Genomic DNA, 27,752 nt, shown 5'->3' on the forward strand with positions numbered 1-27,752 from the left:
ATGCGCACAGGAAAGCTCAATGTCCCATGACTTTGCTTGAAAAGCAGAACGCAAGCATTTTGGCATGAAAACGCTGCAGTTGAAAAAGCAGGTTTTAGGCCCTGTGTGCACTAGTGCGTTTTACCCGCGGATTTACCCGCGGATTTGCCGCGGAAATTTCTTGAGAAATGTCTGCAATCTTTGTGAAGACATTTCCCAGCAAATCCTATGTGAAAAAAAATAGCTGTGCGCACGCTGCGGATTTTTCTCAAGAAATTTCCTTGAGAAGAATTTCTTGAGAAAATTTCTTGAGAAAATGAGCATGTCCATTATTTTCCGCAGGTACCTGCGGTATACCCCCGGTATTTCACTCCTTTCACTGTAATGTAATGGCGAAATTCCGGGGGTATACCGCAGGTAGCAAATGATGTGCGGTATACCCCCGGTATAGCCGAGATTAACCTGCGGTAAAGCTCATCGCTGCCTGCGGTTTTGCAGGAAGCGATGTCATTATGCCAGGAAGAGGAAGCGGAGCAGAGTAAACACAGACGTCACACTCCCTGGACGCCGCACAGAAGCACTTCCGTGCGACCTCCAGGTGCCCGTGCAGTCTGTGTCCCGCTCCAGCCTCGCGGCTGCCTGCACTACAGCGTGTCAGTGTGTGCCCGCAGTATCGGCAGCTTGTCACGCTGCAGCGCAGGCAGACACTGACACAGGCAGACACTGACACTGCACTGCAGAGTGTCAGTGTCTGCCCGCAGCATCAGCAGCCTGTCACGCGGCAGCGCAGGCAGACACTGACACCCTGCAGTGCTGGCAGCCGCGGGCCTGACGATCGCTGCTGTCAGGAGGTGAGATCATTACCTGCTGTGACGATCTCCTGACTCCTGACATCACCGCGGTCACTGCTGTCGATGCCCGTCTCGCGAGCGGCTCGAGACTGTCACTAGCGGTGACGTCACAGGCTCTCGCGATACTGCTGACAACGCGGCGGGCATAGAAGGCAGTGACAGCGCTGACGTCAGCAGTGCAGGAGATGATCACAGCAGGTAATGATCTCATCTATCCTCCTGGCAGCAGCGCTCGGCATCCCATTCAGTGACCTGGGCTATTGATGTTAGCTCAGGTCACTGCATTGCTCTCCCAGCCAATGGGGAACATTCTGTTTTTCATTGACTGAGACAGCGACTATGGTATGGATCGCCGTGGGACCCCCCCTCCCCCTTATTGGATTACGCCGGATGTGGAATTGATTGTTCTTTTCAATAAATTGGTGAAAGAGGGAATGTTTTGGAGAGTGTTTTTTCAAATAAAACTTTTTTTGTTGTCTATTTTTTATTTCTTACTGACTGGGTTGGTGATGTCGGGTATCTGATAGACGCCTGACCTCACCAACCCCAGGGATTGATGCCAGGTGACATTACACATCTGGTATCAACCCCATATATTACCTCGTTTGCCAACGCACCAGGGCAACGGGATGAGTTGGGGCGAAGCGCCAGGATTGGCACGTCTAATGGATGCGCCACTTCTGGGGCGGCTGCGGCCTGCTATTTTTAGGCTGGGGAGTGTCCAATAACAGTGGACCTCCCTAGTCTGAGAATACCAGACCACAGCTGTCCGCTTTATCTCGGCTGGTGATGCAATTTGGGGGGGGACCGAACGTTTTTTGTTTTAAATTATTTATTTAATGTAAAATAACAGCGTGGGGTGCCCTCTGTCTTGGATTACCAGCGAAGGTGAAGCTGCCAGCTGTGGTCTGCAGGCTGCAGCCGTCTGCTTTACCCTAGCTGGCTACAAAAGATGGGGGGACCTCACGTCGGGTTTTTTTTTAATTATTTATTTTATGGCTAAATACAAGGCTAAGCACCCTTTAGTGCCACATGAAAGTCACTAAAGGGTGCCAGCTTAGAAAATGCAGGAGAGTGGGACATTATATAGGTCTTTCTCATCTATCTATCTATCGATCTATTCATCTTTCACTCTATCCATTATCTGTCTATCGATTATCTATATTATTTATTGCAAAACCGCAGGGACCAACCTGCGGTAATCCGCGGTAAATCCGCATGTGTTTTTCCCTCGGATTTTTCCGCAGGTGCGGAAATCTTCAACTCCCAGAAGTTTCTCAAGAAATTTTCTTGAGAAAAATCACTTTTCTAGTGCGCACAGAGCCTAACACACGCATAGAGGGCAGGAGATTGCGATAAAGCCCATTCACTTTGCTTGTACTGTAAAATGCAGTTTTTCTGACAGTGATAATATACAGCGTCAAAAATGAGAGCGAAACTTACGGTGGGCACACACCCTTATAATTATATGATGCAGGGGCGAACATATTAATGCAGCCTGTGCCCAAAACGAAAGGGGACCGATGACCACCTCCAGCAGATGGAACTGTGCAACAGGAGGAGCTATTGGGCTGCAAAGGGCCTTTGTAGTGTTCTTGCACAGGGGCCTCTGTGTCCCCCAGTGACTATGGCGATGACCCTGGTTTTCTGCAGAGAGCACAGGTTTGCTGTAGATTAGGCAGTATACAGTCCTCCAGAGCTGTGCTCCTCACGCTTCCCCATAGCCTGGCTCCTCCCCTTGGGGGGCGTGTCTGTACAGAAGTTCCAGCTCTGCTGACTGCGTGCACCGGGGTCCGGACAGGCGCAGGTACAGTGCTCGCTCCACACGTCTTATCTGCCTCCTTCCCGGGCTGCAGAGGAGGCCATTACCACCTGCCCCCACCGCCAGGGTCTGAGGAGCTGCAGGTGGAGCAGGAACAGCAGCACGTCAGAGCTGAGAAGATGTGGTCTGTGGGGAGAAGGGTCACTGCGGTGTAGAGAGCGGGCAGAGTATGAGGGGCAGGCACCAGGATGTGGCTGTGCTGCCTGACATTCCTGCCTGCAAGGTGTAATGTAGCCTGGTGTGCGCTCCAGCATCGTGCGCTCCAGCATCGTGCGCTCCAGCATCGTGCGCTCCAGCATCGTGCGCTCCAGCATCGTGCGCTCCAGCATCGTGCGCTCCAGCATCGTGCGCTCCAGCATCGTACTATAGCTGCTCCCCTTCATTATCATTGACCCTGTAGATGACAGTTTATCAAACTCCGTGTGTATATAATGGGGACTGTATGTGCAGATAATGGCGTCCAGCCAATCTGAAGTGTGTAGGGAGGGTCACAGCTTCACGTCCCATTCAGACCCGTGGTTTTCACCTACATGTTGCTGTTCCCGTGTTCTTGACTGTGACTGAGTGTTTATGAGCCAAGTCACAGATCAATCTGACCCATTCAAATTGGTGAAAAAAGTGGACGGCACAAGGATGTCACATGAGTGCGGTCTGTTTTTATCGCTTTAGGCCCCTTTACATGGCCGCACGGTTTTTCCATCTGTGTGTCATCCGTGTGACTGTACGTGTCATCCGTGTGACCATCTGTGTGTATGTGAGTGCAATCCATGTGACTGTCTGCGTATGTGTACATGCACCATCTGTGTCATTCGTGTGACCATCTGTGTGTACATGAGTGCCGGCTGTGTGTGTGTGTGCGCACATGCGCCATCTGTGTCATCCGTGTGACTGTACGTGTCATCCGTGTGACCCTCTGCGTGTACGTGAGTGCCATCCGTGTGTGCGTGCGCGCCATCTGTGTGGCCTTTTGTGTGTGTGTGTGTGTGCGCGTTCGCCATCTGTGTGGACATACATCTGAGGCTTGTGTGTGTTGTAACCCCTTCTTACCCATCCCTGTGTTGTAATATGTAATCTGCATGTATAAAAAATGTCTTCTTACTTATGTGTACCCTATGTGAATGATCAGTGGCTCTAGTCCCATGGGTGTCGCATCACCCTGTGGGCGTTTGCATGTTTTCCTTGGTATCGTGCCCCTGTGGACGTTTGCATGTTTTCCTTGGTATCGTGCCCCTGTGGACGTTTGCATGTTTTCCTTGGTATCGTGCCCCTGTGGACGTTTGCATGTTTTCCTTGGTATCGTGCCCCTGTGGACGTTTGCATGTTTTCCTTGGTATCGTGCCCCTGTGGACGTTTGCATGTTTTCCTTGGTATCGTGCCCCTGTGGACGTTTGCATGTTTTCCTTGGTATCGTGCCCCTGTGGACGTTTGCATGTTTTCCTTGGTATCGTGCCCCTGTGGACGTTTGCATGTTTTCCTTGGTATCGTGCCCCTGTGGACGTTTGCATGTTTTCCTTGGTATCGTGCCCCTGTGGACGTTTGCATGTTTTCCTTGGTATCGTGCCCCTGTGGACGTTTGCATGTTTTCCTTGGTATCGTGCCCCTGTGGACGTTTGCATGTTTTCCTTTGGTATCGTGCCCCTGTGGACGTTTGCATGTTTTCCTTTGGTATCATGGCCCCTGTGGGCGTGATACCATGGATTTACAAGAGCGGCATCACCGTCAGCTCCTGGAGATCCCGCTCATGCGCACTTACCATTCCCGCAGCCTTGTTTATCTGCCGGTGCTTGCTTCTCGTCGTCAGACGCGCACTGTGCATGACTGGAACCGTAGGAGTCTTCTGAGCGTGCGCAGTGCACGTCTGAAGACGAGAAGCAAACGCTCGGATAACAAGGCTGTGGGAATGGTAAGTGCGCATGCGCAAGATCTCATGGAGCGACGGTATGTCGCTCATGTAAATCCATGGTATCACGCCCACAGTGGTGATACCACGGAAAACATGCAAACGCCCACAGGGCGATGTGATGCCCATGGGGCCAGAGCCCCTGCACATTTACATAGGGTACACATAACTAATAAAACATATTTTAATACATGCGCATTACACACTATTACAACACAGGGATGGGTAGGAAGGGGTTACTAGCACACACATCACACTGCTAGTAGGTTAGAACTCATAAATTACCTGACAGGTTCCCTTTAAATTTAATACTGATAAACTCGTCCAGCGCTCAAATGTCATCCTTGTACTGTACGTGTATTTCACTAACCCATTAAATTGCATGGATCCTTGTGTCCGTGCTGCCAGTTAAAAACAGACGTCTCCATGTGGATCACCACTGATTTTTAATTAGGAGCCATGTGAACGTGTTTCCGGGGTACGTTTTGAATATGGGCATCAAATGTGCCAGAAACATGGACTTGTAAAGGGGGCCTTACGGGTAGGAATCCTGGAATTTATATTCCCCGCACTGACTCATCAGCTAATGATTGTATGTGGCAAGATGACAAAGGTCCATTGTTTTCAAACACAAACTAATGGAAGTCAGTATGGAGCCTTACGCCAGGTATAGACTAGCGGGTTTATTTCTGTAACTTATACAGCACCATTAATTCCACAGCACTTTATAGACATTATCATCACAAGCTAAGTTCTCTAGCGCTGTGACCCCGATTCTTCAAAGAAATTTCGACCCAAATTATTTTTAAAAGTTGCAAAATTTTGACACTAGTCAGAGTTGCATAAAAATTGTGACTTGGCGTTTTCACACCAGTTTATCCCAGCTCTGCCAAAACGGGTGGACCTGGGGTGAGACACCATAGCTCGTCTACGCTGCAGTGAGATTTGTGGCAAGGCTTAAAGAGGTTGGCCACTACTTTTACATTGATGGCTTATCCTCAGGATAGGCCATCAGTGTCTGATCGGCCGGGGTCCAACACCCCACACCCATGCCGATCAGCTGTTCTCGGTCCGGGTGGCAGCAGGCGGCTGGAAATGCTCAGTTTTGGAGCTGCCCCATCTGTTAGCGGCTGGGTACTGTACATCTGCCTCCTATTAATTTGAATATGAGTCGGATGTACAGTAACTGGCCGCGGCCACTATCAGAACACTGGGCAGCCCTGGAACTGAGCATTTTTGGGCGCCTGCTGCCAGCACAGAGATCAACTGATCAGCGGGGGTGCAGGGTGTCGGACCCCCACCAATCTAACCTATACTAAGGATAGGCTGTCAATGTAAGAGTAATGGACAATCTTTAAAGGGAACCAAACATCAGGATTTTCGTGTATAAGCTGCAGGCAGTGCAGTACTGGCACTATCAGGCACATGCTGTACATGCCATCAGGGTGCAGCTCGGGTATTTAGTCAGTGAAATCCAACTTTATAAAGTTTGAAAATCAAGCACTTTTTGATTGACGTGTGCACCTCTCTCCTAATGTCCGGGCGGGTTATGCACGTGTATCCCCGCCCCTCCACCAGTCTGTACCTCCCTTTCTCCTAATGTCCGGGCGGGTTATGCACGTGTATCCCCGCCCCTCCACCAGCCTGTTCCTCCCTCTCTCCTAATGTCCGAGTGGGTTATGCACGTGTATCCCCGCCCCTCCACCAGTCTGTACCTCCCTCTCTCCTAATGTCCGGGCGGGTTATGCAGGAGTTCCCCGCCCCTCCACCAGCCTGTTCCTCCCTCTCTCCTAATGTCCGGGCGGGTTATGCACGTGTATCCCCGCCCCTCCACCAGCCTGTTCCTCCCTCTCTCCTTATGTCCGGGCGGGTTATGCACGTGTATTCCCGCCCCTCCACCAGCCTGTTCCTCCCTCTCTCCTAATGTCCGGGCGGGTTATGCACGTGTATCCCCGCCCCTCCACCAGCCTGTTCCTCACTCTCTCCTAATGTCCGGGCGGGTTATGCACGTGTATCCCCGCCCCTCCACCAGCCTGTTCCTCCCTCTCTCCTAATGTCCGGGCGGGTTATGCACGTGTATCCCCGCCCCTCCACCAGCCTGTTCCTCCCTCTCTCCTAATGTCCGCTCGGGTTATGCACGTGTATCCCCGCCCCTCCACCAGCCTGTTCCTCATTCTCTCCTAATGTCCGGGCGGGTTATGCACGTGTATCCCCGCCCCTCCACCAGCCTGTTCCTCACTCTCTCCTAATGTCCGGGCGGGTTATGCACGTGTATCCCCGCCCCTCCACCAGCCTGTTCCTCACTCTCTCCTAATGTCCGGGCGGGTTATGCACGTGTATCCCCGCCCCTCCACCAGCCTGTTCCTCACTCTCTCCTAATGTCCGGGCGGGTTATGCACGTGTATCCCCGCCCCTCCACCAGCCTGTTCCTCACTCTCTCCTAATGTCCGGGCGGGTTATGCACGTGTATCCCCGCCCCTCCACCAGCCTGTTCCTCACTCTCTCCTAATGTCCGGGCGGGTTATGCACGTGTATCCCCGCCCCTCCACCAGCCTGTTCCTCACTCTCTCCTAATGTCCGGGCGGGTTATGCACGTGTATCCCCGCCCCTCCACCAGCCTGTTCCTCCCTCTCTCCTAATGTCCGGGCGGGTTATGCACGTGTATCCCCGCCCCTCCACCAGCCTGTTCCTCCCTCTCTCCTAATGTCCGGGCGGGTTATGCACGTGTATCCCCGCCCCTCCACCAGCCTGTTCCTCCCTCTCTCCTAATGTCCGGGCGGGTTATGCACGTGTATCCCCGCCCCTCCACCAGCCTGTTCCTCCCTCTCTCCTAATGTCCGGGCGGGTTATGCACGTGTATCCCCGCCCCTCCACCAGCCTGTTCCTCCCTCTCTCCTAATGTCCGGGCGGGTTATGCACGTGTATCCCCGCCCCTCCACCAGCCTGTTCCTCCCTCTCTCCTAATGTCCGGGCGGGTTATGCACGTGTATCCCCGCCCCTCCACCAGCCTGTTCCTCCCTCTCTCCTAATGTCCGGGCGGGTTATGCACGTGTATCCCCGCCCCTCCACCAGCCTGTTCCTCCCTCTCTCCTAATGTCCGGGCGGGTTATGCACGTGTATCCCCGCCCCTCCACCAGCCTGTTCCTCCCTCTCTCCTAATGTCCGGGCGGGTTATGCACGTGTATCCCCGCCCCTCCACCAGCCTGTTCCTCCCTCTCTCCTAATGTCCGGGCGGGTTATGCACGTGTATCCCCGCCCCTCCACCAGCCTGTTCCTCCCTCTCTCCTAATGTCCGGGCGGGTTATGCACGTGTATCCCCGCCCCTCCACCAGCCTGTTCCTCCCTCTCTCCTAATGTCCGGGCGGGTTATGCACGTGTATCCCCGCCCCTCCACCAGCCTGTTCCTCCCTCTCTCCTAATGTCCGGGCGGGTTATGCACGTGTATCCCCGCCCCTCCACCAGCCTGTTCCTCCCTCTCTCCTAATGTCCGGGCGGGTTATGCACGTGTATCCCCGCCCCTCCACCAGCCTGTTCCTCCCTCTCTCCTAATGTCCGGGCGGGTTATGCACGTGTATCCCCGCCCCTCCACCAGCCTGTTCCTCCCTCTCTCCTAATGTCCGGGCGGGTTATGCACGTGTATCCCCGCCCCTCCACCAGCCTGTTCCTCCCTCTCTCCTAATGTCCGGGCGGGTTATGCACGTGTATCCCCGCCCCTCCACCAGCCTGTTCCTCACTCTCTCCTAATGTCCGGGCGGGTTATGCACGTGTATCCCCGCCCCTCCACCAGCCTGTTCCTCACTCTCTCCTAATGTCCGGGCGGGTTATGCACGTGTATCCCCGCCCCTCCACCAGCCTGTTCCTCACTCTCTCCTAATGTCCGGGCGGGTTATGCACGTGTATCCCCGCCCCTCCACCAGCCTGTTCCTCACTCTCTCCTAATGTCCGGGCGGGTTATGCACGTGTATCCCCGCCCCTCCACCAGCCTGTTCCTCACTCTCTCCTAATGTCCGGGCGGGTTATGCACGTGTATCCCCGCCCCTCCACCAGCCTGTTCCTCACTCTCTCCTAATGTCCGGGCGGGTTATGCACGTGTATCCCCGCCCCTCCACCAGCCTGTTCCTCACTCTCTCCTAATGTCCGGGCGGGTTATGCACGTGTATCCCCGCCCCTCCACCAGCCTGTTCCTCACTCTCTCCTAATGTCCGGGCGGGTTATGCACGTGTATCCCCGCCCCTCCACCAGCCTGTTCCTCACTCTCTCCTAATGTCCGGGCGGGTTATGCACGTGTATCCCCGCCCCTCCACCAGCCTGTTCCTCACTCTCTCCTAATGTCCGGGCGGGTTATGCACGTGTATCCCCGCCCCTCCACCAGCCTGTTCCTCACTCTCTCTGGCTGTATTCAAATTTCTCTCTTCAGAAACATGGCGCCGGGGTTGGCACCTGCGCATAGTGCTTATCTCCGGTGCCATGTTTCTGAAGCCCGCAGTAGCTAGTATTACCTGCAGCTACGATATTGTGCCACCCCAGGACACCGTGACCGGGTATCGCAGCACTGCCGTCACGGGGTCATGTGAGTCCATTGTGAACTTACCTCACCTGACCCCCGATGTCGCTGGCAGGCTGCTGTCGGCTTTTTCCTGTGGCGTCCCGGTGTCCTAGGCGGCTGCTGTGCTGGCACGGTGTCCTGGGGCGGCACGATATCGTAGCTGCAGGTAATACTAGCTACTGCGGGCTTCAGAAACATGGCGCCGGAGATAAGCGCTATGCGCAGGTGCCAACTCCAGCGCCATGTTTCTGAAGAGAGAAATTTGGATACAACCAGAGAGAGGGAGGAACAGGCGGCGGGGGGCGGGGATACACGTGCATAACCCGCCCGGACATCAGGAGAGAGGGAGGAACAGGCGGTGGGGGGGGCGGGGATACACGTGCATAACCCGCCCGGACATCAGGAGAGAGGGAGGAACAGGCTGGTGGGGGGGCGGGGATACACGTGCATAACCTGCCCGTACATTAGCAGCAGAGGTGCACACGTCAATCAAAAAGTGCATGGATTTTCCAACTTTATAAAGTTGGATTTCACTGACTAAACACCCGAGCTGCCCCCTGATGGTATGTACAGCCTGTGCCTGATAGTGCCAGTACTGCACTGGCTGCAGCTTATACACGAAAATCCTGATGTTTGGTTCCCTTTAAGCCACTCGTAAGATACTCCTCATTCATGAGCAGGAAGTTATGTGCTTGCAACTGGCAATGAAAAGCCCAACAGGTTTGGATTTTTTGCAATTGTAGCAGGGTGTAAAATTGCCCAATTGATACATTAGATGTGATGATGTAATTCTCATTGCAGTCTCATATTGGGTGGCAGCCCTAGCCTAAGGGGTACTTTGCACGCTGCGACATCGCAGGCCGATGCTGCGATGCCGAGCGCGATAGTCCCCGCCCCCGTCGCAGCAGCGATTTCCTTGTGATAGCTGCCGTAGCGAACATTATCGCTACGGCAGCTTCACATGGACTCACCTGTCCTGCGACCGTCGCTCTGGCCGGCGACCCGCCTCATTGTTAAGGGGGCGGGTCGTGCGGCGTCATAGCGACATCACACGCCAGGCGGCCAATCGGAGCGGAGGGGCGGAGATGAGTGGGATGTAAACATCCCGCCCATCTCCTTCCTTCCGCATATCCTACGGAAGCCGCGGTGCCGCCGGCAGGAGATGTTCCTCGCTCCTGCGGCTTCACACACAGCGATGTATGCTGCCGCTGGAGCGAGGACCAACATCTGACTGTCGCGTCAGCGTAATCATGGATTACGTCGACGCTGCACCGATGATACGATTACGACGCTTTTGCGCTCATTAATCGTATAATCTAGGCTTTACACACTACGATGTCGCATGCGATGCCGGAAGTGCGTCATTTTCAGTTTGACCCCACCGACATCGCACCTGCGATGTCGTAGTGTGCAAACCCACCTAAGGCTATGTGCCCACGCTGCGGAAAAAGCGCGGATTTTGATGCGGATTTCTCACGGAAATGCCGCGGATATTTCAGAAATCTGCAGCGCAGCTACTCCCCAGCCATTTCTATGGCATTTGGGAAATGCTGTGCCCACGCTGCAGATTTTTCCGCAGCAGAAATCATGCGGATTTCCGTGCGGGAAAAATCTGCAGCATGTCAATTATTGTTGCGGATTTACCTGCGGATTTTGCCTATTCAATTGAATGTAAAAAAACCGCAAAATTCGCAACGAAATCCGCGTCAAACCTGCAACAAATCCGCACAAAATCAGCACCTATGAAAAGGTGCAGATTCCGGGGGAATGCTGCGTATTTAGCTGCAGAAAAATCCGCAGATACAGAGTCCCGTGGACACATAGCCTTAGGCTGCGTGCCCACGATCAGTGTTTGCAGCGTTTTAGACGCAGTATACGTTAGCTGCATCTAAAACGCTGCGTTGTACAGTACAAACACAATGGATGGATTCCTAGAAATCCCGTGCCCACTGTGCTTGTTTTTTCTGCAGCAAACACTGCCCTGCAGTGCTTCTTTCCAGACCGCAGCATGTCAATTGTTTGCTGCAGATTTGCCTGCGTCCTCCGTAGAGAGAACACAGCAGGAGACCGCAGCGCACTGAACCCTGATCGTGGGTACAAGCGGCTGGGGTGTCCTGCGTTCTCCTCCGCAGGTGACGCGTGACCCGCAGGTCAGGACACAGCGAGTCCTGTTTGTAGGCACATACCCTTAAAAGGAACCTAATAACACAAACTTAGTTGGTGCCCGTGATGCATTCTAAAATGTTGTATAATGTATTGTGTTCTGACCCCTCTGTATAGCCCCCAAAAAACTTTTAAATAGTTCCCGCACAGTATGGAAATCCAACCTGTCCGGTCTGATTGGCGTAATTGCAGCGGCTCCTTTCTCTGCTCTAATGAATTGCCATCCTCCCGATGTGATTGATGTGGATTATGCATCCTGCGTCGTCCACATAGGTGAATGAAATCTCGCACCTGCGCAGGGACATTGCCTGTTTGCACAAGTGCACTTTGCTCTGTGGGCAGAGTCTGAAACCAAACTGCGCATGCGTTGGCACACATTTCCAGCTCCTGCTTATAAGGCTGCTTATAAGAACTATACTGAGTAAGGTGGTGGGGGTATGGCTCATATACGAAAAACTTGTGACAGGTTCCTTTTAAAATGAAGCTGCCCTTTCAGGTAACTTTTCAGGATAAGGCTGCTTTCACACTACGTTTTTTTTTTTAACATGCGCCATGAACGGTTTTTTTTAACGCAAAAACGGATCCAGTGCAAATGCGTTTTCATTTCAATGGACTCGCGTCAACATGCGTTCACCTGCGTTTGCGTGCGTTATAGTGAGGATCCAGCGACTTGCAGTTTTTTAACTTTTTTAAAAAACGCTACTTGTAGCGTTTTCAAGCTGCGTCCAAATACTGTTTTTCACTGGATCCTGACTATACTGCACGCAAATGCATGTGAATGCTGGCATGCTGATAGACAGGATCCTGCTTGCTCTACTGAGCATGCACAGAAACCAGCCTCGGGTGATCCCTGTGTCCCCCTCCCTGTGTCCCCCGCATGAGAGCGGCGGACGCTCGTAACCAAGGTAAATATCGGGTAACCAAGCAAACCGCTTCGCTTAGTTACCCGATGTTTACCTTGGTTACGTGTGCAGGGAGCAGACAGCCCGGCTCCTAGCAGCTGCGGACACTCTTAACCAAGGTAAATATCGGGTATCCAAGCAAAGCACTTCGCTTAGTTACCCGATGTTTATCTTGGTTACCAGCATCTGCAGATTTCAGATGCCGGCTCCTAGTCTCACGTTCAGTTCCTCTCACTCCCGATCACATGAATTCAATGCTCGCCCATAAACTTCAAGTGACAGGATCCTGCAAAATAACACATGCGTTTGCATGCGTTTTTCTTTGTAAAACAGGATCCACTTTTACAGCAAAAAAACGTTCATGACACATGTTAAAAAAACGTAGTGTGAAAGCAGCCTAAGCGATCTAGTGTATGTGGCTGAGATTAACAATATACCGTAAGGCCTCAGTCACACATCTGTATTTAAACACATGTGACGAATGGTACCAGTGTCACCCGTGTCTTGGATCAGTGTACGGTCGGAGTGCACTTTTACCATCAATGTTTCATCAGTATTTGTCATGGTTTGATAAATATAAGAAATTGCAAAGCTTCTCCTATAGTTTGCAGTGTTATATACGGATAATACACGGATGCCATCCATCAGTTGTATGTGTTTTTCATGGACCCATAGATTTGTTTTGACCATTTTTCATCCATGATACTGGAAAAAATCTAACATATCTCCATGAAATTTATATGAATACACGGTCTGTGTAAAAGCAGGAACATGTGAATAGCACCATAGAGTATAATGGGTACGTGCTATATCTGTGAAAAGAAGAAATGTATACAACACGGATGTCTAAATGAGGCCTAAACAAGAATGCAGCGGAGACACCATCACATGTTTCTCAACGCTGGCAGGAAACTAGCCAGGTCTTTCACCGGGAAGGAACAACCACGGGAAGGGCCGTCTCCAGTCAAGGAGACCGCCTATACCAAAACATGGTATCCATCCACAGACAGCTGTTTCGGGGTATTTGCCCCTCATCAGTGTGGAGTAGGAAACTGGCTAGTGGGAGCAATGGCTAGTAGAAAACTACATAGGTAAGGATGGTTAACCTCGGAGAGATCAACATCCAACACCGCGGAGACACCATCACGTGTTTCTCAACGCAGTGACACTAGAACAAGGCCCCCAGGGAAATATGCAAAACAAGAATGCTGCGGAGACACCATCACATGTTTCTCAACGCTGGAACCTTCCCGGTGAAAGACCTGGCTAGTTTCCTGCCAGCGTTGAGAAACATGTGATGGTGTCTCCGCGGCATTCTTGTTTTGCATATTTCCCAGGGGGCCTTGTTCTAGTGTCACTGCGTTGAGAAACACGTGATTGTGTCTCCACAGTGGTGTACGTTGATCTCTCAGAGGTTAACCATCCTTACCTATGTAGTCTAAATGAGGCCTAACTGACAATCAGATGACTTGATTCTATATTTTTAGCAGTTTCCTCTCTGGAGGATGAAATCCCTAGAAGCCTCAGCAGTTTCACTCTCCAGCCCCTCCCTGATCCCTCTCCATAGACTTCAATAGGCAGCAGTGTAATTTGATCTTCCCATACCCACATTACATCATGGAAGCCCAACATAATTTCTGCCATATTAGGCTACTTTCACATTTCTGTCATTGTCCCTCAGTCACAATCTGTCGCTTTGAGAAAAAACGGAATCCTGCAAAATAACTTGCAGGATTCCATTTTTTCCAATAGACTTGTATTAACGACGGATTGCGACTGATGGCCTTGCGTTGCATCCGTCGGGCCACTAATCAGTTGTGGAACGATTGACCGTCGGGTGGAAGCAACACACAATGTAACGTTTTTCCGAGCGTGGAAACGAAGCACTGCGCAGGTTTCCGTCACAATCCGTCAAGAGGTATAATGGTTGTCTATGGTGCTGGATTCCGCCGTAATCCGTCGCACAACGGAATCTAGTGCTGGATTTCTACTGAGCATGCCCAGTATGTACACAATCACATTGCAAGGCTCCAAAGCTAGTACGACGGATCTGGTTTTTGTTTTTTGTTTTTTTTGTTTTTTTTATTACAGGGATCTGTCGCATCGGTCACAAAGCGGATTGTGACTGATGGGAAAAAAAGTGATGTGTGAAAGAGGCCTTAGAGGTTACCAATAAATGCCTCATAATATAGGGGGGTGGGAACATTATCAATTATATACTAAAGCATGAAAGCCACCCATAGGGGTATCGGGAATACCATTCTACTATGCTAGTATTCTGTTATGAAAACCCTAGACATTCATTATGCGTCAGCACACTGAGATTAACCCTTGAGGTAAAGGCAGTGCCATACAGTCACTAAGATGCTGAGTCAAGGCATCTAGGAAGATCTGATGCTTAGTTGATTAAATATCTTTAATCAAAGTCGCAGAAAAACACTGCACTTTTATGTGTGCAACATGAGTGGGTCGGACCCTCGCGTTTATTCCTTCTCCTCTGGGATTTCCCCTGTATCTGTATTTGAATACCGCGCCACACCACCATTACTATTGTTGGCGGCGCATGCGCATTGCCACAGTACTCACATCTACATTAAAATGGCGTACTGCGATCTTTGGCGCCATTTTATTAACCCCTTCACCCCTGGCCACTAAAACACCCTAATGACCGGGCCATTTTTTGCAATTTTGACCAGTGTCAGTTTGACAGGTTATAACTCTGGAACGCTTCAACGGATCCTGGCGATTCTGAGATTGTTTTTTCGTGACATATTGTACTTCATGTCAGTGGTAAATTTAGGCTGATATTTTTTGCGTTTATTTGTGAAAATTTAGGAAATTTTGCGAAAATTTCGCAATTTTCAAACTTTGAAAATTTATGCCCATAAATCTGAGAGATATGTCACACAAAATAGTTACTAAATAACATTTCCCACTTGTCTACTTTACATCAGCGCAATTTTCGAAACAAATTTTTTTTTCGTTAGGAAGTTAGAACGGGTCAAAGGTCATCAGCAATTTCTCATTTTTCCAACAAAATTTACAAAATAATTTTTTTTAGGGACCACATTACATTTGAGGTGACTTTGAGAGGCCTAGGTGACAGAAAATACCCAAAAGTGACCCCATTCTAAAAACTGCACCCCTCACACTGCTCAAAACCACATCCAATAGGTTTATTAACCCTTTAGGTGCTTCACAGGAACCAAAGCAATGTGGAAGGAAAAAATGAAAATTTTACTTTTTAACACAAAAATGTTACTTTAGCCATAAAATTTTCATTTTTACAAGGGAGAAAAGAGAAAGTGCACAATACAATTTATTGTGCATGTTCTCCTGAGTACGCAGATACCTCATATGTGGTGGAAATCAAATGTTTGGACACACGGCAGTGCTCGGAAGGCAAGCAGCGCCATTTGAATTTTTGAGTGCAAAATTAGCTGCACTCCTTAGCGGACGCCATGTCGGGTTTGAAGACCCCCTGAGGTGCCTAAACAATGAAGCCCCCCCACAAGTCACCCCATTTTGAAAACTAGAGCCCTCAAATAATTTTTCTAGATGTTTGGTGAGCACTTTGAACACCTGGGGGCTTCACAGAAGTTTATAGCGTTGAGCTGTGAAAAGAAGAAAACTTTTTTTTACCACAAAACGGTTGCTTCAACCAGGTAGCTTTTTTTTTCACAAGGCTATCAGGAAAAAATGCACCATAAAATGTATTGTGCATTTTCTCCTGAGTACGCAGATACCTCATATGTGGTGGAAAGTAATTGTTTGGGCGCATGGCAGGGCTCAGAAGAGATGGAGCGCCATTTGACTTTTCAGACGCAGTGCACTGATCGGCCGCTGCAGGACGCACGGTCGGATGCGATAAAAAAAAGCATCAGGGATACGTAAAAAAAAAGTCACGCCAAAAATTGACCATGGATGCAGATCCGTTATCTGCATCCCTGATCAGCACTTGGTGGGACGCACGGACGGATGCGATACAAAAAGCGTCGGGGATACGGGAAAAAAGTCACGCCAAAAATTGAGCAGGGATGCAGATCCGTTATCTGCATCCCTGATCAGCGCTCAGCGGGACGCACGGACGGATGAGGTGTAAAAATGGACAGGGGATACAGAAAAAAAAAGTTATACTCACAGTACCCAGAGGATCACTGACCAGAAGTGCTGCAGAGGAACAGATGGCAGAGAGATGGACAGCTTTACAGGAGCAGCAGGCAGATCAGCAGAATGCCCAGGAAGGACCCAGCGATGGAGGCAGATGTGATCAGGCCGGTGAAGACAGGTAAGAGGACGTCGGGGGAGAGCAGAGGGGGAGAGGGGGGGTGGAGAGCAGAGCAGAGGGGGGGTGGAGAGCAGAGCAGAGGGGGGGTGGAGAGCAGAGGGGGAGACCGGAGAGGGAGCTGCAGAAGCAGAACAGAGATAATGGGGGAGGCACTCAGATCGCGGGGGGAGCAGATCAGGATGTCGGGGGGGGGGGGGGAGGGAGCAGATCGGGATGTCGGGGGGGGCAGATCGCAGGGGGGCACGGGCAGGGGCTATCACGGGAGCGCGCACGGGCTGCAAAGTGAGCACAGTACTCACGTGCAGCAGCAGCGGTGACCTCGGCGGCGTACCACAAGTACCAGCCACTGCACGCTGCAGACATGTTGGGGGAGGGCTTGCAGGCCAGCACAGGCCTGGGGAGGGCGGCCACCGGCAGATCAGACCGCCCCACTGCACAGTGATTGGAGCGATTGTGCGTCATAGCACGATCGCTCCAATCAGTGCTGCAGGGGCTGGGGGCGGCATGCTGGAGGTCCACCTATGATATGCTGCAGCAGCTGCGGCATCTCATAGCTGGATCTCACAGTATCGCACTAATTCGGGCATTATTTTTGCCGAAATTAGTGCGATCGATGTGGTTCGCGGTTCAGATTTGAACAGCCAATCACATCGATCGTCGATAGGGGGTGGCGATGCCGCCCCCCCTGGGGTCAAGCAAAGGTCCCCTGCTGTAAGAAACAGCAGGGGACATCATTTGAAAGCCGTTGCTATGGCCACGGCAATCAAATGAAGTTTAGGCAGTAAAATTACGTCCCTGGTCGTTAAGTCACGTTAAAATAGGACGTAATTTTACTGCCCGCGGTCGTGAAGGGGTTAAACACACTGCCGTGAAGACTATGAGAAACATCGGTGAGTGTGCAGATGTACAAAAAATAAATCTGTGCAGATGCCGATGCTTCTCATAGTCTTCACAACAGTGTGTTCAATAAAATGGCGCCAGAGATTGCGGTGACTCGCCCACCCCAGGGCTATGGGACACCCGGTGCCGGGCCGGACTAGTCCGGGGGTCGTCAGTGGTGGCGGGGCCCGACTCCGTGGCCCTGGTGGGTGTCAGTTAAATATGGCTGGTGACTTGGGGTTTGTGTTCGTGACGCCACCTGTGGTATGCGGCTATTAAGCTGCCGCTGCTGTGTAAGGCCTCCGGGGTGATGATATGGCAGCAATGGTGGTACTACTCCCCAGAGGTGGAGCGGTGCCCCGGGGACACTGTTGGTGCTCGTGAGAGTCTATGGTGTTGTGTGGATAACACGGTGCAGGGCCGACAGGCAATGAAAGAAACAGGCACAAACAGTCTCTTTACCTTCTCCTCTTTTACTTCACAAACGGTTAGTCCTGGGAGACAGTTACAGGTGGTAGAGGGCTCCGGCCGGCCTGGAAGTAATGGAGATGTCGTTTTGGCCAGCTGAGTATGAGGCCTACTCCTGTTCTTTTCCTTACTGTGCTAGGACCTTGCTTTCTGGATTTAGCAATGGCCCTCTTTCTGCTGGGACCGGTGGTACGTCCCTTTCCCTCTGTGGTAGGCTGCACAGACCCTCTCTGGTGCTTCTCTGCTGGAGTCCACACCGGGCCCTGATGATGCAGCTGTACCTTTTGGGCTGTTTATGGGCCAGGTGCTTGCAGCTCTCCTGCCCTTCGGATTCGGCTACCAGGGAGTATTTTAGGCCCTGGTGGCCACAGACTCCGATGTCCGAGTCTCTTCTGTGCCTCTCTGCTCCTCCTGTTTCACTGGGCCAAACTGCTCCAGCTCTAGAAAACAAAACAAGACATAACATGTTACAACCTTAAACAACTATAAGAGTCCAGTGTGGCTCCCTGCCGGGTGTCCATTACACTGCTCCATGGGGGACCCGCCGCGATAAAACCCCCAACGTAGGCTCTGGGCGTGCGTCAGAGCATTGCTGACCCCACTCTATGCACGCCGGACGGGTTTTTCTTCAGGGGTGTTGAGCACACTTGTGCTAACTATGTACAATTAGAGTGTTGGCCACCCATAGTCCAGTGGCCCAATTGTCCATTTACTTAATCACCTAAGACAAAAAACATTTTATACAAGACATTTCAACTAACTATATACATTCTGTTAGGTATTTTACATTCTATGTTCTATACCTTGGAGGGGGCTGTCCCCGAGTGCTACGTTGGGACCGGCGTAGCTCTGGGGTTTGTCCCTGACTACTTGGAGTGTCTGCCCCCTCCGTGTTACTGGTAGGCCTAACCCTGACAGGTATGCGTGTTGGTTGCCTACGGAGTCTCAGATTCGCCAAGGGTACGACAGGTTCACCACTGGCAGGGGGTTGATTCTCCTGTTCTACTGCTGGCGTGTCATCTGGTGTTGGGGCGGACAGTTCCTTAGATGGATCTGGAACCTCTTCTGTCTCTGGCTCGACCAACTGCGGGAACGTCAAGACTGGTACCACTATGGCATTATTTATTCGGGTCCAAGTTTTGGGGAATTTGCCAAGGATTGTTTGTATCATCTCTTCCTCTTTTTCTTGAATTTCTTCCACTTCTTTTTGGATTTTGCACCGCTCAGGGCACGCTTTCAGGCGGTCTCTGGAAACTGTTTGATAGGTCTTGCCTTCATCCTTGCTTATGAGGCATAACTTACTATTGTCAAAGTTGGAGGGAATAATGGTGTAGGGTTCATTCTCCCACTGATCATCTAATTTATGCGCCCTCCGCTTTTTCTTAAGGACCTGTTCTCCAGGTGCTAAGGGAGTTGCTGGGGCCGTTTGATTGTAGTTCTGTTCTTGTCTCGTTCTTGCTTGGGACAGGCTCTTTTCTATGCATTCCTGAACTCTGCGGTACTGCTGTTGTCGCGCTGTATCCCAATCTTCTATCTCTTGAACTGCTTCAGGTGACACAGTTTCCATCTCCAAGTCTACAGGTAACTTGCCAGGTCTTGCTCGCATCAGGTAAGCAGGGCTGCAGTTGGTCGAATTTACTGGGATATGGTTATACAGGTCTACCAGATCTGACAGGTCTGGTCTTTCACAGGCACTACTACCAGGAAACGAGAGGAATGGTCCACAATGGTGAGGGCGTAAACATAGCCTGACCGGCTCTGTGTTAACTTCACGTGGTCCAGGGCCACCAACTCTAGGGGCTGCTTCGTGACAATTTGCTGTAGGGGAGACCTCTGGCTGGCACCATCTTTCCACCTCAGGTTACACGGACCACAGTCTCAGCACCATTTCTCGACTGTCTTTCTCATGTGCACCCAGTAGAACCGATCACTGAGTAGGGTCTCCAACTTCTTCCACCCAAAGTGTCCCGCTTTATCATGGTAAGCTGCTAGGACCATTGGAGCATCCCTCTGTGGGACCACTATCTGCCAGACGAGTTCATTCATTCGCCAGTTGACATATCTCTTGCAGAGCTTGCCTTGATAGGTGAACAGTCGTCCCCTCTCCTTCCACAGCTGCTGGGCTTCTTCTGGAGCATCTGGGAAAAGATGGGTCTCAGCTTGTGCTAGCTTTTCTTTGACCAATCGCACGGCCGGGTCACCGTTCTGTGTCTCTTCCCAATTATGGTGGAGTAATGGGTTGACCGAGACCTCGTGCTGGCTCGAGCGCTTCACTCCTACAGCATGCTCACACTGGGAAACACCTTGGTGATGGAAAGCCGGTAACTCTATCTCTTCGAGTTCATCCAGGTCTTCTCCAGACTCGGGTAAGTGAGGCATTCTGGACAGCGCATCAGCATTGTTATCCTTCTTGCCAGCCCGGTACTTGATGGTAAAGTCAAAGTTAGACAGCCGGGCCATCCATCGCTGCTCCAACGCACCTAGCTTGGCTGTTGCCAGATGTGTCAACGGATTGTTGTCCGTGAAGATGGTGAACTTGGCCGACGCCAGATAGTGCTTGAAGCGTTCAGTCACTGCCCAAACAATAGCGAGGAACTCCAGCTTGAAGGAACTGTAGTTTTCTGGATTCCTTTCTGTGGGAGGAAGCTTCCTACTGGCGTAAGCTATCACCTTCTCTCTGCCTCCCTGCACCTGGGACAGAACTGCTCCCAGGCCCACGTTGCTGGCGTCTGTGTACAGTACAAACGGCTGGCTGTAGTCAGGGTAGGCCAGAATTTCTTCTCCCGTGAGAGCCCCTTTCAGCCGGACAAAAGACGTTTCTATTTGGCTGTTCCATTCAAATGGAGGGCTTTGCTTCTTAGCCTTCTTTGGCTGGCCCACCAGGAGATCTTGAAGAGGCGCCGCTATCTTGGTGAAACCATCAATGAACCTTCGGTAGTAGCCCACTAGCCCAAGGAACTGCCGCACCTCCTTTACCGTGGTGGGTCTCGGCCAGTCCTTGATTACTGTGACTTTCTCTGGATCAGGTGCCACACCTTCTGCGCTGACCACATGACCCAAGTACTGTACCTTTTGCTTCAAGAGGTGACATTTGGATGGCTTTATCTTCAGGCCATACTCCGACAGGGACTCGAACACTTCTGCCAAGTGCCTCAGGTGGTCTTCATAAGTCCTGGAGTAGACTATGACGTCATCCAGGTACAACAGCACGGTTTCAAAGTTGTGATGGCCCAAGCAGCACTCCAACCTTTGGAATGTCCCTCAGGCGTTGCAGAGCCCGAATGGCATACAGTTGAACTCGCAGAGGCCCATTGGTGTCGTGAATGCAGTCTTCTCCTTGTCCGCCTCTGCCACGGGAACCTGCCAATACCCACTGGTGAGATCCAAGGTGGAGAAATAGTTAGCTGACTTTAAGGCTGTTAGTGACTCCTCTATTCTGGGTAGTGGATAAGCATCTTTATGTGTAATGCGGTTAATTTGTCTGTAATCTACGCACATTCTCATTGTACCATCTTTTTTCTTTACAAGCACTAGTGGAGCTGCCCAGGGGCTACAACTATCTCTGATAACCCCAGCCTCCTTCATTTCCCGTAACATTTCTTTGGCACGCTGATACTGTGCTGGGGGTACAGGGCGGTATCTCTCTTTAATGGGATGATGATCACCCGTGGGGATTTGATGTTTAACCCCTTTTACCTGCCCAAAATCTAGGGGGTGTTTGCTGAAGACCCGCTCGTACTCCTGTACCACCCGGTAAACCCCATGCTTTTGGTGTGAGGGGGTGGAGTCGGTGCCCACATGTAATTTTTGGCACCAGTCTTCCGCCTGGTCGGACGGGATCAAGGGTTCCACTGCTTTGATGGTTTTGTTACTGACAGTGTACAGTTTTGCTGCAGTGGCGTACCGGGGCAATTTGGCTTCCTCCTCCCCACAATTCAGGACACGGACGGGCACTCTTCCCTTGCGGACGTCTGCTACCCCTCTGGCTACCAGGACACCAGGCCTACTTTCTGAATACACAGGTTCCACCAGGGCCTGGTAATCTTGACCCTTGAGGCCTATTGCTGCCCGACACCATATCAACATTTCACTTTTGGGGGGAATTGCAATGGGGAGAGGGTCACTTACCCTTACACTGACAATTTCTGCTCCGGCCAGCTCTACCTGCTGCCTCATCAGGGCTCTGATCTCCCTCTGTAGGGCACGCTGCTGTCCGGAGCTGGCACCTTCAGACGCCTGCTGCAACAAAATTATCACTTCGGCAAGCCAATTTTCCATCACATTTGTACCAATGGTTAGCAGTGGGTTAGATTCTTTGCGATCAATATCTACAATTATCATCCCCTGACATGGCAATTCTACCTGCCCCACTTTAATGGTTACTTCCTTATACCCAATTTGAGGCAAGGGCTGACCATTACTGGCCACAATTGTTTAATCATCATCTGGGCCATGATCAATGTCTGAATCAGCCCAATATCTTTTGTACAATTTATAAGGGATGGTTGTTACCTGGGACCCCGTATCCAGGAGGGCATTCAACGGGATCCCATCCAGCACAATAGGAAGGACCGGTCGTCCTCCCACATACTTGCTGCGGCTGGGGGTTGAGCCGGGCTTCCTTACACCTGGGGGTTGGCTCCTGGCCCCAGGCTCGGCCCATTTAAAGGACAGTGTCTTGCAATGTGGCCCGCCTGGCTGCAGCGGCGGCAGATCGGTTGTCCAGTTGAATCATACCGGTCTGTGTCTTTTCCTCGGGTCGGCGGTATCCTCCTCTGTCGCATCCATGGGACGTCATCTGGGCTGGAGGCCAACTCGATTCTTGCAGGCGATGGGGTCACTTGTAGAGACTGCACGGTCTTGGCAAGGGCAGCTACAGTCTTGGTCAGCTCCTGGCCCTGCTGTCTGAGCTCTGCAGCGGGATCCTTATCCAGGGACTGCGCCTCAGTCCCTGCAGCGGCTCGTGTTGCAGGCACCATCCCTGGGTACGTGATATCATGAGGCCGGAGGGGTACTGGGTCATTCGGTGTAGATTCTCTCAGTACCCGGATGGCCTGGTCCTTAAACTTTGCAAAGTCCAGAGCAGGGTTCTGCAGGACCATGATACGCAGCTGGGTCCTGTGGGCATCTAACAGGAGCCCCTCTATGAACTGCTCAGTTAGGAGTTTGTCTTCTTCACGTACACTCTCTGGGTCCACCTGTTTAATTGCTTTCAGGGCCTCCTGCAAGTTTAAGGCATAGTCCCTTATGCTGTCTGTGGCCCGTTGTTTGCACCGAAAGAATCTCATCTTTATCTCTGCTGCGGTGCGGGTGTCAAAAGTACTCTTTAGCTTGGCCAGTATCTGGGTTGCTGTCCCTTTATCTGTATCAGGCCAGGACTTCACTTCACGCTGGGCCGCGCCGGCTAGCTGCCCCATTAATATGCCCACCTTTTGGCTCTCAGTCAGCGGATACACTATGAACAAGCTGTGCAGCCTTTCTCTGAAGTCGCTCAGGGTATGTGACTCCCCGGAGTACTGCGGCAGCCATTCTGCTCCCGGGATGTACGGCATTGTGATCGGCATTACCGGTGCTACAGCGGGGGCTGGGGCGACGGCGACTGGGATTGCTTCGGCTGGTGCTGCTGCGTCTTGAGCTACCACAGCCACCTGCTCTCCCTCTGTGTCGGACATCTTCCTCCCCCTTAGTGAACCTCACCAGGCTCCGTTCACTTTTCAAAATCTCTTCCGGGTAGCGCGGGGTTAACGACCCTCTGCTCTGATGGCGCGCTCCCTTCGCGCTCTTTTTTTCGGGCACGCCCCCCTTCTTCCTGCGCTCAGCGAGGCTAATGGCGGCGGCAGTTTTCAAACAGTAACACAGTCTTTTAGGCACAGTTTCTGCAGGCGCACAGTACCCGGTGGGACCGGTCACGAAATCCTGTTCGTGACGCCAAAGTTGACTCGCCCACCCCAGGGCTATGGGACACCCGGTGCCGGGCCGGACTAGTCCAGGGGTCGTCAGTGGTGGCGGGGCCCGACTCCGTGGCCCTGGTGGGTGTCAGTTAAATATGGCTGGTGACTTGGGGTTTGGGTTCGTGACGCCACCTGTGGTATGCGGCTATTAAGCCGCCGCTGCTGTGTAAGGCCTCCGGGGTGATGATATGGCAGCAATGGTGGTACTACTCCCCAGAGGTGGAGCGGTGCCCTGGGGACACTGTTGGTGCTCGTGAGAGTCTATGGTGTTGTGTGGAGAACACTGTGCAGGGCCGACAGGCAATGAAAGAAACAGGCACAAACAGTCTCTTTACCTTCTCCTCTTTTACTTCACAAACGGTTAGTCCTGGGAGACAGTTACAGGTGGTAGAGGGCTCCGGCCGGCCTGGAAGTAACGGAGATGTCGTTTTGGCCAGCTGAGTATGAGGCCTACTCCTGTTCTTTTCCTTACTGTGCTAGGACCCTGCTCTCTGGATTTAGCAATGGCCCTCTTTCTGCTGGGACCGGTGGTACGTCCCTTTCCCTCTGTGGTAGGCTGCACAGGCCCTCTCTGGTGCTTCTCTGCTGGAGTCCACACCGGGCCCTGATGATGCAGCTGTACCTTTGGGCTGTTTATGTGCCAGGTGCTTGCAGCTCTCCTGTCCTTCGGATTCGGCTACCAGGGAGTATTTTAGGCCCTGGTGGCCACAGACTCCGATGTCCGAGTCTCTTCTGTGCCTCTCTGCTCCTCCTGTTTCACTGGGCCAAACTGCTCCAGCTCTAGGCCCCAGTTCCACAGGACAGCACACTCTGCGTCTGCACTCTTTGCTTTCTCCTACACACTGAACACTAACTCCTCCCTCAGGCCAGACTTAAGGAATGCTTCCTGGAACTCCAGGTTCAGAGCTCCCCCTGCTGGTCTGAGGGAGAACTGCGTTGGATGTTAAACTTACTGGCCAATAGACCTCCCAATTACCTCCAGGCTCAGCATCAACCCTTTGGAGGGGCAATGCTGTTGTGGCGACCAGGTCCTGGGGCGCCACAGCGGCATGTGCATGCGCACACTGTGCACTAATTTAATGAAGACCTGATTACTGTGGCAATGTGCACGTGCCACCAACAACAGCAATGGCGAAGCAATATTCAAATACAGAAAAGGAGGCAAGCCAGAGGACGCTGGAGGAGGAGGAATAAATGCGAGGGCCCGACCCACCCATGTCACACACCTCAATCAAACTGCAGTGCATTTCTGCAACTTTGATTAAGGATATTTAATCAACCAAGCATCAGATCTTTCTACAACATGTATGCCTGGATTCAGCATCTTACTGCCAGTATGGCTCTGCCTTTACCTCATATAGCAAAATCCTGCTGGTTGGTTCTCTTTAAGACGAGTGATTTTTCTTTTTTGCTCTTTCATTTTATGGCACCATTCAGTTTCTCATGATGACCTGGTAAGCAGGAAAAAAATTTCAAGTGTGGCGAAATAGCAAAAAAGTTAAATTCTGCAAGTGTGGTTTTTTTTTTTTTGTGTTCATTTTATTTACAGCATTCATTTTACCATCAAACTGACCTGGCGGTATGATTCTCCAGGTCAGTACGATTATGTAGTTAGCAAACAAGTATAGTTTTATTTAAGGGGTGGAAAAAAAATCAAAAAAATATTGCTTGTATCACTACCTATGAGAACCATAACTGTTTAAATTTTTTTTTTTTTTTTTTGGGCTCCAAGCTGATGTTTGTATGGATATTATTTTGGGGTATGCCGTATTTTTTAAGCAAAAAATGTGGTCATGACACACTTATGGGGTGAGAATCTGCTGCTGACACTATTATGGGGGTAATGTCCCCAAATTCTCTACTAAGGTACCCCATCCTGGTAATGATCCTCCTGCCTTGTATATGATCCCCATCCTATATATATATATATATATAATTAGTCCCCATCCTGATAAATAGTCCCCATCCTGCTTATAATATAGCCCAGGAAAAAAATAAACGTTTATACTCGCCTTTCCTCACTCCCTGCAGCATCGATCATCTTCCGGTCAGTGCAAGCAGCAACGCCGCAGACCTGTGTGGAGCCGTTCCCCTGCAGTATCGCAATGTCCTCCTGTCTGGCAGCCCGCTGATGTGTGTGTGGAGAGCGGTGTGCACAGGGATGACATCATCGCGATGCTGCAGGGAACGGTGAGTATACCGTACTTATTCACTGCCCCCCGTGCTGCTGATGATGATGTGGGGGGGCAGTGAATACAGCTGCACACGATCACTCCAGGCTGTAGTTGCCAGGGGTAATCATGCGGGCCGGCTGTTTACTATGTGCGCACCCCCTGCCCATCATCCCACCTACCTGTCAGCGCTGGCTTCAGCACTGAGAGATGATGGGCGTGCATATGAAATGAGCGGGCCCACGTGGTCACGACAGGCTGCTGCAGCCTGCTCATGCCGCCAATGACCCGCTCCACCGCAGCACCCTCATTCCCCGCAGCCATACATTCAGACTATAAGACGCACCCCCCCCCCCCCACCACTTTACACCAACATTTGGGGGGGGAGGGAGTGCATGTTATAGTCCGATAAATACGGTATATGATGATTTGATCACCTTTTAAGTGTTAGATTTTTTTTTTTTCTTCTGTTGTTGAGGGGGCCGAAAAACTGCAATTCTAGTTTTGTTTTGTTTTTACACTGTCAACTAATCATATAAATTTATATTTTAATAGGACTTTTACGAATGCAGCAATACCAAATGTGTATTAATTTTTTTCATTTATATTTTTAATATGGTAACGGAAGGGTGATGTGAAATGTTATATATTTCACAGGCACATGTGTTTTCTCCGCTGAGTGTCACACGGATCACATCGGTGTGACACCCGTGATGCCGGAAGAAAACGGACATGTCTACGTGTGGAGCATACGGGCACATGGTCCGTAGCAAAACACTCACATGAGCGCAGACCCATTGATTTTAATGGGTCTACATGTGCCCGTGTCTCCGGCATCTGAGGAAACCGACCAAACACGTACCGGAGAAATGGACGTGTGAAGGAGGCCTAAAGTTGTAGTGTGGCCTCACTGAAAAGCCAAGCTGCTGGTAAGAAATTAACTTTATTCGTACTGGCAGCTTCTAGCTTTCAGTCACCATTCAATATACAGCGAGAGGCAGCTGTAACCGTGCCCAACCACTGACTGACAGCTCGCAGCGCAATGCAACAGTGCTCAGCTAGCGGTCAGTATAGGGGTATGCTTACAGCTGCCGCTCACTATGTACTGAGTGATTAAACCAGAAGCTTCTTAATGAAAGCTGAAAGGTTGCCAGGAAAAAAGGTACCGTACTTTCCTTCTTGTAGCTGGACTTTTAGTGCGGCTCGGCAGCTTAGTCTATGTTCACACTTTGCGTTTTTGCTGCAGCAAATCCTGATCTCTTGGCAGTAAAAAAAAAAAGCTTTTTTTCACGTTCATTGGTTTCAATAGTGCAAAAAAAACGCTGCAAAAAACCTGAACTAATTGACTTGCTGCTTTTCTCAAAAACTCAGCATTTTTCAATTTTTCAGAAAAAAAAAACAAAAACAAAAAAACTGTGTCCATGAGATTTCTGGAATCTCATAGGTTTTTCTGGAACTGTAAAAATCAGCTTTTTATTTGCATAAAGCATGCCAAAACACAACATGTGAAAATAACCTTGGAATGCCATTAACCGGAGATTAAGCTCACACCTGCAGGTTAATAGCATTTGGGACATGACAAGTTTCCTTTAAAAATATGACCTTGCGGGAGTTTTTTTTTTTTTTTTTAGCTTGTTAGCAAGCACATCTCCTCAGTGACAAACACGGAAGAGAAAAGAAAGAGGCAGCTAGAATGACTCATGGAAAAAAATAAAGAAATCAGTCCCTATCTCTTAGATGGTAAAGCATAGAACACAGATGTGTGAATGGAACCTAAGGCCTGTTTCACACATCAGTGATTCTGGTACGTATGTGCTAGTTTTTATACGTAC

General features: G+C 50.9%; 1 protein-coding gene across 3 annotated transcripts in view; it reads left to right on the forward strand.

Annotated features, from left to right (window-relative positions):
- Positions 1 to 2,580: 2,580 nt before the first annotated feature.
- Positions 2,581 to 27,752, forward strand: part of TMEM106A (transmembrane protein 106A) — a 74,306-nt gene continuing 49,134 nt past the window's right edge. The window contains exon 1 of one of the 3 annotated variants that reach the window (XM_075347602.1): positions 2,581 to 2,637. The gene's annotated coding sequence lies outside the window, so the exon portion shown is untranslated. Of the gene's footprint in view, positions 2,638 to 2,714; positions 2,736 to 27,752 lie in introns of those variants that run through there. The other 2 variants (XM_075347599.1, XM_075347600.1) reach the window with 2 other exon arrangements.

Source organism: Anomaloglossus baeobatrachus, chromosome 5 (assembly GCF_048569485.1).
Source record: "Anomaloglossus baeobatrachus isolate aAnoBae1 chromosome 5, aAnoBae1.hap1, whole genome shotgun sequence".
Lineage (NCBI taxonomy): Eukaryota > Metazoa > Chordata > Amphibia > Anura > Aromobatidae > Anomaloglossus > Anomaloglossus baeobatrachus.